Genomic DNA, 9,050 nt, shown 5'->3' with positions numbered 1-9,050 from the left:
TGTAGGCAACAAAGTCCTCTGGATTTCTAAATTGTTTGTAAATTTCAGTACACCCCCCCCTTTCTCATCTATTAAATTTATGCGTGACCCACCTCATGACAGTATCTCTGGGTGGCTAATATAATAAATTAAAATTATTATAACCTAGAAAAGGTATTACTTGCTATGAATTAAGTGGATTAATTTAGATCACCATGGAGAAAACCTCAGTGGTCACTAGGAGTAAAAAATGATGCTCTTTAAATATGAAGAATGGTTACATGAACTGGGCATGGCTGGTCTAGTGAAGAGAAGGACCAGGGGAGACGTGATAGCCGTCTTCCTACTTGGAACAGCAGTTGGGATGACAGATGCTTATTGGCTTGGACTTTCTGGGATTCTGGAGTTTCATGGAGGGTCCGTTTCACATTCTCCCAGGCTTTTCTTAGAGAGTCCATCCACTCAGCTAGAGCAACCGAGGAAGGTGGCTCCTGGGGAAACTCGAGCATAGGGACAGAATCCATCCCTGTGGTGATTTGGAATGGGGTGAATCAGGGGTGAAATCTAAATTTTTTTGCTACTGGTTCTGTGGCTTGGTGGCCGTGGCTCGGTGGGAGTCATGTGACTGGGTGGGTGAGGCTATATGACTGGGGGATCAAAAGACAGAAACTCACTAGCAATGTCCTGCTGGAGCAGGGTTGGACTAGATGACCTCCAGGTCCCTTCCAGCCCTGGATTATTCTCTGAAGCTGCCTCTAGTGCCAGATTTGTACTCCTTCCTTCCTCTCCTTCTTCCTTCCTTCCTTCCTTCCTTCCTTCCTTCCTTCCTTCCTTCCTTCCTTCCTTCCTTTCCTTCCTTCCTTCCCTGCCTCCTTTCTCTCTTTCTCAAAAACGAACCCCTCACACACCCCGTTTTTCCTCCCAGCAGGCTTCCCTGATAGCCAAACCAAAAAACGGGGGGTGGGGGGAGAGTCCGTTTTTCCTCCCAGCAGGCTTCAGGGAAACTTCAGGGAAGCTGGGGGAAAAAACGAACTCCCCCCTGTTTTTTGGTTTAGCTAGCAGAGCCTGCTGGGAGGAAAAACGGACTCCCCCCCTTCCGTTTTTTCAGCTGCTTTTTTTTTTTACTTTTAAAAGCATTTTTTCAGCTGAAGAAAAAATGCTTTTAAAAGTAAAAAAAAAACCCTCTGATGATCGCTCGGGTCAGCTGGGCAGGGATTTTTGCTACCAGTTCTCCGAACCACCCACTGCCATTGCTAACGGATCGGGTGATCTGGTCCAAACTGGCAGCATTTCACCTCTGGGATGAATCCTGTGCTGCTGTGCACCGCATTATTGTATGCCACCTCAGCAAAAGGCAGTTGGTCTGCCCAATTGGTTTGCTGATTGTGTTAGTCTGTTCCGCCATCCTATTGGTACTCGGATGAAAAGCTGAACTGAGCCCTTGGGAGGAGCCAGTTGACTTAATGAACTCCCTCCAGAATTTGGCGGTAAATTGAACGCCACGATCTGAGATGATTCTCTGGGGCATCCCATGCAGCTGGTAAATGTGCTTTAGGAATAATTTGGCTTGTTTAAGGGCTGACAGGAGACCGGAACAGGCTATGAAATAGGCTTGCTTAGCGAAGAGGTCAATCACGGTCCAAATGACTGTTTCCTCCACTCTCCAGAAATCCATGGCGATTTCCTCCAATGGACAGGATGGGTCAGCTACTTGTTGAAGGAGCCTAGGAGGGTTTCCTGGTTGTTCTTTCATCACGGCACAGTTGCACAACTTTTTTTTTTTTATTGAAAGAGTTTTAAAAAAAACAAAAACATTTTCCCCCCTTTTTCCCCCCTCCCTCCTAAAAAACCCCCCTTCCCCCCTCCCTTCCTCCCCCTGGCTTCCCGGGTCAATCACAAGGTATTATTATACATAAACCAAACATAGAATAAAATTTTCCCTTCCAATCCAATTAACCACATCCAAAGCTTTTCATCTCCCAACCCCTCCCATTACATAAAATAACTTTCTAATTATTCAAAGGCAATCTGATATTTCTTAATCTGATATCTGTTTTGTAGATAATCAATCCATTTTTCCATTCAATTAAATATCTTTCCTGCGTATTGTCTTTTAAAAACGCTGAGATTTTAGCCATCTCAGCCAAATTAATAACTTTCAATATCCATTCTTCTATTGTAGGTATCTCTTCTTTCTTCCAGTATTGTCCAATCAACAGTCTTGCTGCTGTTATTAAATTCAGAATCAATTTAGTCTCAATCCCTGTACAATCCGTTATAATTCCCAAAAGGAAAAATTGTGGCAGGAACTTTATCTTCTTCTTCAGTACATTTTGAATAATCCACCAAATTCTTATCCAAAAGACCTTAATTTTCTTGCAAGTCCACCAAATATGAAAATATGTAGCATCATCACAATCACACCTCCAACATTTCGCTTGGATATTAGGATACATACGTGATAATTTTTTGGGATCTAAGTGCCATCTATAAAACATCTTATAAAAATTTTCCCTTAAATTCTGTGCTTATGTAAACTTCATTTCTAACCCAGATTTTCTCCCATGTTTCCAACATTATTGGTTCCTGAATATTCTGTGCCCATTTTATCATACAATCCTTTACCAAATCCTTTTCCGAATCTATTTCAAGCAACACATTATACAATCTCTTTATATGCTCCTGGGTCTGATTTCTAATTTGCTTTATTAAATTTTCCTCCCTTTGCATTATACCAATTTTTTGATCTTCTTTCCATCTAGCACTTATTTGCCCATATTGAAACCAAGTATAATTCCTCCCTTCTTCATTTAATACCTGTAATGATTTTAATTGCAATCTACCTCCTTCAGCATACAAAAGTTCTTTATAAGTAATCATTTCCTGTTTCTGTTCTATATTTATATTCTCTATTGCATGTCTAGGGCTCGCCCATATAGGAATCTTGTAATCTAATTTATAAGAATATTTTTCCAGACCATAAAGAGCACTTCTCAACACATGATTCTTAAAAGCCCTATCCACTTTTTTTTCATAAAATAAATACGCATGCCATCCATATAACAAGTCATAACCTTCTATATTCAAAATTCTTTCCTCTGTTAAGTTAAACCAGTCACTTATTACTGAAAGGGTTACTGCTTCATAATATAGTTTAAGTTAGGCATTCTTAAACCACCTCTTTCCCGTGAATCCTGTAGTATTTTCATTTTAACCTCGCCTTTTACCCTGCCATATAAATTTATTAATCCCAATCTGCCAATCTTCCAAATTTTTATCCTTTTTAATTATAGGTATCATCTGGAACAGAAACAAAAATCTAGGTAACACATTCATTTTAATAGCCGCAATCCTTCCCAATAGGGATAACTGCAATTTCTTCCAGCCACTCATATCATTCTGAACTTTTTGCCATAGCAAGTCATAATTATTCTTATAAAGTTTCTTGTTCGATGAGCTAATATAGACCCTAAATATTTAACCTTTTTACTACCTCAAATCCTGTCATTTCCTCTAGTTTTTGTTTCTGTTGTATAGACATATTTTTAATTATCACTTTTGTTTTATTCTGATTTATTTTAAATCCTGATACCTTTCCATATTTATCAATTACTTCCAACAAAATCTACTTGAATTTATAGGATTTGTTAAAGTAACCACTACATCATCTGCAAAAGCTCTAACTTTGTACTCATATTGTCTAATCTTAATTCCTCTATTTTCATTAATTCTCGTATTTTATCTAATAATGGTTCCAGAGTCAAAACAAACAATAATGGTGATAAGGGACATCCCTGTCTTGTTCCTTCGCAATCTTAATAACTTCTGTCAAACTACCATTTACTATAATCTGTGCTGTTTGCTCTCCATAAATCGCTTTAATTATTCTAATAAAACAGTCTCCAAATTGCATTTTCTCTATTAATTTAAATAAAAATCCCAATGCAATCGATCAAAGGCTTTCTCTGCATCCAAAAAATAAGTGCTACTGAAGTATTCTTCTTTTCCAAATATTCCAATATATTAATAATCTGTCTAACATTATTCCTCATCTGCCTCCCTTTTATAAAACCAGATTGGTCAGTATGAATTCTTTGTTGTAAAACTAACATTAATCTATTTGCTATTATTTTTACAAAAATCTTATAATCATTATTTAAAAGTGAAATTGGCCTATAGTTACCGGGTTTAGAGCAATCTTGCTCCTCTTTTGGTATCAGTGAAATAAAAGATGTTTTCCATGACGGGGGTATTCCCACTCCTAATTGTATCTGATTAAATAATTCTTTAAGTGGGCCTAATATTTCATCCTGTGTTTTTTTATAATAAGTTGCTGTAAGACCATCTGTACCAGGGGTTTTCCCCATTTTTAATTGTTTAATTGCCTCCACTATTTCTCCAGTAGCTATCGGCCGATTCAGCTCCTCCCTCTGTTCTAATGTTAGAGTATTAACCTTATAATCTTTCAAATAATCATAAATGTCCCTATTCAATATTTTGTCTTCTGCATATAGTGCAGTATAAAATTCTGAGAATGCCTTTTTAATTTTATCCTGTTGATATATCTCTTTGCCTTTATATTCTATTTTTTGTATGACACGTGCTTTCTGTTTTTTCCTTAAGTTATATGCCAACCATCTCCCAGGTTTATTTGCATTACAAAAGGTATTATGTTTAGCATATTGTATATTCGTTGCCACCTGGTCTGCCATTAACATATTAAATTGACTCTGTAATATTTTTATAGCCTCTTTAAGTTTGTGATCTTGTGGGTTTTGAATTAATAACTGTTGCTTCCTTTGAATTTCTTCTTCCAAGTACCTACGCTGCCTTTGTTTATTATTCCTTTGCCTATTGTCCAAGTAAATCAATATCCCTCTAATAAAGGCTTTACTCGCCTCCCACACAGTTCCTATAGGTGTCCCTTTGTACATATTAAAATCAAAAAATTCTTTCAACTGTTTCTTACAATAATTTACATTATCCTCATATCTAAACAGATTTTCATTCAACCTCCATGTTCTACCACCTTTTTTCCCTTGTAATAATTCCATCCATACTGGGCTATGGTCAGTTAAACACCTCGGAAATATCTTCATTTTCTTCACCCTAGAAAGCAAGTCATTAGAAATTAAAATAAAATCAATACGTGAGAAAGATTGGTGCCTATCGGGAAAAAAAGTAAAATCTCTCTCATCTGGATTCCGTAACCTCCATATATCTCTAAACTCAAAGTCTTCCATCATTTCAAAAAAGGATTTTGGTAGTTTTGCATGTATAGGTATCTTCTTGGAGGAGGTTCTCTTATCACTTCTTGTATCAATTACTCCATTCCAGTCTCCTAATAAAATAAACGAACTATAATCCCAGAGGATCAACCTCTCGTGTAACATTTTGTAAAACTTTTCTTGTTGCTGATTAGGTGCATAAATACCTATCAGCAAAGTCTTTTTTGCATCTATCACCAGTTCAATAGCAATAAATCTTCCTTGAATATCTGCCTCAATTAACTTAGCTGGTATATCCTTCCTGATATATACAACAATTCCATGCTTCTTTTCCAAAGCTGATGCAACAAAATGTTTACCTAATTTTGAGTTAATTAAATATTTTTGGTCTGATAATTTTATATGTGTCTCTTGCAAGCAAATCACATCATTTTTAAATTGTTTCAAGTAATGAAATATTTTCCTTCTTTTCTGAGCTGAATTCAAGCCATTAACATTCCATGACAAAATTCTATTTGCCATTACTGGCCTCCTGAAGCTTTGAAGCAGAAAACGGCAGCTCCTCCTCCGGTATCTTTCGTCTAGCTCCTCCCACAGCTTCCATACTGGGATCCTGACTTTTACTTTGAGACTGTTGCTCTTCTTTACGCTTAAGAGCTCCTCTTGTCACCCTTTGCTCTTGTGGTTCCTCTGATACTGGCAGCAATGAAGGCTCTTGGATCACCACGCCTTCTTGAATCTCTTGAAGTTTTTCTATCACTTCTATTTCGACTTTCAAAACTGTAGAAAGAAAATCCTTTGCCTTTAAAACAGTGTCAATTCTATATCTCCTTCCTTGATAGAATACTGTCAGTCCAACTGGCACCTCCCATCTGAATTGAATCTGATGTTTTTTAAGTTCTTGTGTAAAGAAAACAAATTCCTTCCTATCTCTTAACATCTTTGAAGGAATCTCTTTCAACACCTTCAGCTCCTGTTCTCCAATTTTTAAAGTTGTCTGATATGAAACTTGCAGAATCTGATTTCTCATAGTCCTTTTCACAAAATAAACCACAATGTCCCGAGGCAGCTTTCTCTGTCTCGCAATCCAGGAATTAACTCTATATATTTTATCAATTTGGTAAGCTACCTCTTGGGGTTCCACTTCAATAAATTCAGCCAATGCTTCTGATATAATCTTTCTTAAGTCTTCTCCTCGCTCTTCTTGCATACCACGGATTCTAAGAGCTCCTTCCATAAGTTTATATTGTAATATCACAACCTGATCTTCATTTTGATCCACTTTTTTCTGAACACCTTTCATTTTGTCTTCTAAATGCTTATTTGACTGAGAGATCTGTTGCATTTCCTCTTCCAATCCCTCAATTTTTTTACTCAGTCCTTGAACTGCCATAAGAATATCTTCTCTTATTTTTGCATTAAAATTCTCCATCATCTCTTTTTGCCTATCTTCAGAAAGTTTTAATTGTACTTTCAATATATCCTCAAGACTTGGTTCAGATCCCCTTCTTCCAGAAGGCTTTAAAGGTTTAGCTGCCATTCTGTCTTCAAAAGAATCAGGAATTTAAACTTAACAACTTTCCTTCACTCCTTTCAGTATAAAAGAACTCCGTTTGTAACAATCCACAGATAACGCTGCTTTATCGTACTAAAAAATTTTACTTTCACTTTCAGACGCCATTTTAAAAGTCAATTAATCAAAGACAAAGAAAGGTTTCAGGTTTCAGAAAGGGAGTCGGTATACTTGCCGTGCTGATTCTACATCAAAGATCGAACGCTTGTGAAATTCCCGTCTGCTTAGAAAATCAATCAATTTAATAAGTCCTTTTGAGCAGAAATGACCACCTACTCCTTTTTCCTGAAAAAAACAGGAGCGTGTTTGAAGTTGGAGATAGTGGAGTTCGGCGGGACCATAAATCCAGGAAAATTCGCTCTTAAGAGCAAACCCCCTGTCAGGTCTACCACTTTTCCACAACTCTGCATAACCCTTTCATTCCCAAAGGGCATGCTAAGCTCAGTGAACAGTGATTTTTTCTGTTTCACTGACTTTTACAATCTTCTAACACAGAGTGCTCTATTAGAGCACCCAGCAGGAGCGGTGACGTCACTGGAGCCCCAGTTGCACAACTTTTTACATAGCTTTTACATCCCTTTTCATCCTCGGCCACCAGAATTTCCTCCTCACCAGATGCAGAATTTTCACTTTGCATCGTGGCTTTCCTTGAGCACTAGAAGACGGAGGGTGTTAGGGACAGGCAGTTTCGAGCCCTTCTAGGCCGGGCCGCCCACCCTTTCTTCTTTCTCCCGCAGCAACTGCTGTTCAGACCAGGAAAGAGAGAGAAGTGTGTGAGAGAGAGAGAGAAGAAAGAAAGAGAAAGAAAGAGAAAGGGAGAGAAAGGAAGAGAAAGGGAGAGAAAGAAAGAAAGAAAGAAAGAAAGAAAGAAAGAAAGAAAGAAAGAAAGAAAGAAAGAAAGAAAGAAAAGAAAAAAAGTAAGTAAGTGACGTGAGTGATGCCATGTTAGCCATGCCCACTTGGTCACGTTACCATCAGGCCACACCCACCACGCCCACAGAACTGGTAGCAAAAATGTTTAGATTTCACCACTGCCTAGAAGGCAGTGGGGCTCGTGATTGGCGGCCTCTACATTCAGCTTTTGGCCGCCTCTCCCCAGATCCCCGACACATAGCAGCTGCCTGCTTCTCCCTCTCTGCCTACTGCCCACCCTGAGCCCTGCACCGAAGTTTGGGAAACATCAGGGAAAGTTTGTGCACCGCACTCAGGGCAGGAAAGCAAGCCCCCACTGTCACTAGCATCGTGGAGAGCAGTCCATCCGGGTTAGAGGAGACCGCCTGACCAGCTCCCTGCTCCTCCGGCAGCTTGCTTCTTCCCCGGAGAAGGGACGGCGGCATACAGCAGAAGTGCTCTCGGCCCCAACAGGGAAGCTCCAAATGCACGACTTGCGTGGGCTCCTTTCTGCTGGTAGCCGCAGGCTGCAGGGTGAAGGGCAAGAGCAACTGGCTCAGGTACATGGGGCTGCATTTGCTGGCTGGGTGGCTGGCTGCCCCGCCTGCTGCTCCTTCCCCGGCATTGGCTCGGACAACGGCACAGCAGCGGGTGTAGTGGGGGTCGGGTGATGAGCCCAACCGCAGGCAGTGTAGTGGTGGGAGTCGGGTTGGGGTGCTTTGCCGAGCCAGGGAACGATGGTTCCCAACAGGGAAGGAGGCCAGGCAAGCCATGCGTTCAGAGCTCACTGGCTGCTGGTCTGCCAAAGCCCTGCCAGCTGCACCTACTCCTCCTGCGGCTCCCAGCAGGGAGGAATCCAGGCAAGCTGCGCGTTCATAGCTTCCCCGATGGGGCTGAGAGAGCAGCCATCAGCCAGGGAAGGGCAGTGAGAAGGAGCCCAGCAAAACTGCACATTCAGAGCTTCCCTGGCAGCGCTCTCAGCCCTGACATCTTGGCAGCGCCATGCGCTGGCCAGGGAATGGCAGTCTCACCAGGGAACAGGCCGGTACCTAGTTGTCCTCCGGTGAGAGGTATGCCAGCCCTCTTAGAAAAAGGGGCATTTTCGTGGGGTGCACATGCGCAATGTGGTGCATGGACAGGGAGAGCATGGGAGGTATTATTTGCGCATGCGCAAATAGGGGTGCGCATTGCATTACGAATGCTGGCACACGGGAGCGCAGGAGCGCTCGTGCGCTCAGACTTTTGGCACACAATGCCAAAAAGGTTAGCCATCACTGCTCTAGGGCCTTTTTAAATGTCTCTGTTATTCTGGTAATTGAGCTTTTTCCAAATATTGTTTTGTTTTTTCTTCTGAGATTATCTCTTTTTTTATATAATTT

Source organism: Ahaetulla prasina, chromosome 1 (genome assembly GCF_028640845.1).
Source record: "Ahaetulla prasina isolate Xishuangbanna chromosome 1, ASM2864084v1, whole genome shotgun sequence".
NCBI lineage: Eukaryota > Metazoa > Chordata > Lepidosauria > Squamata > Colubridae > Ahaetulla > Ahaetulla prasina.
Note: the sequence above shows the minus strand (reverse complement) of the source record.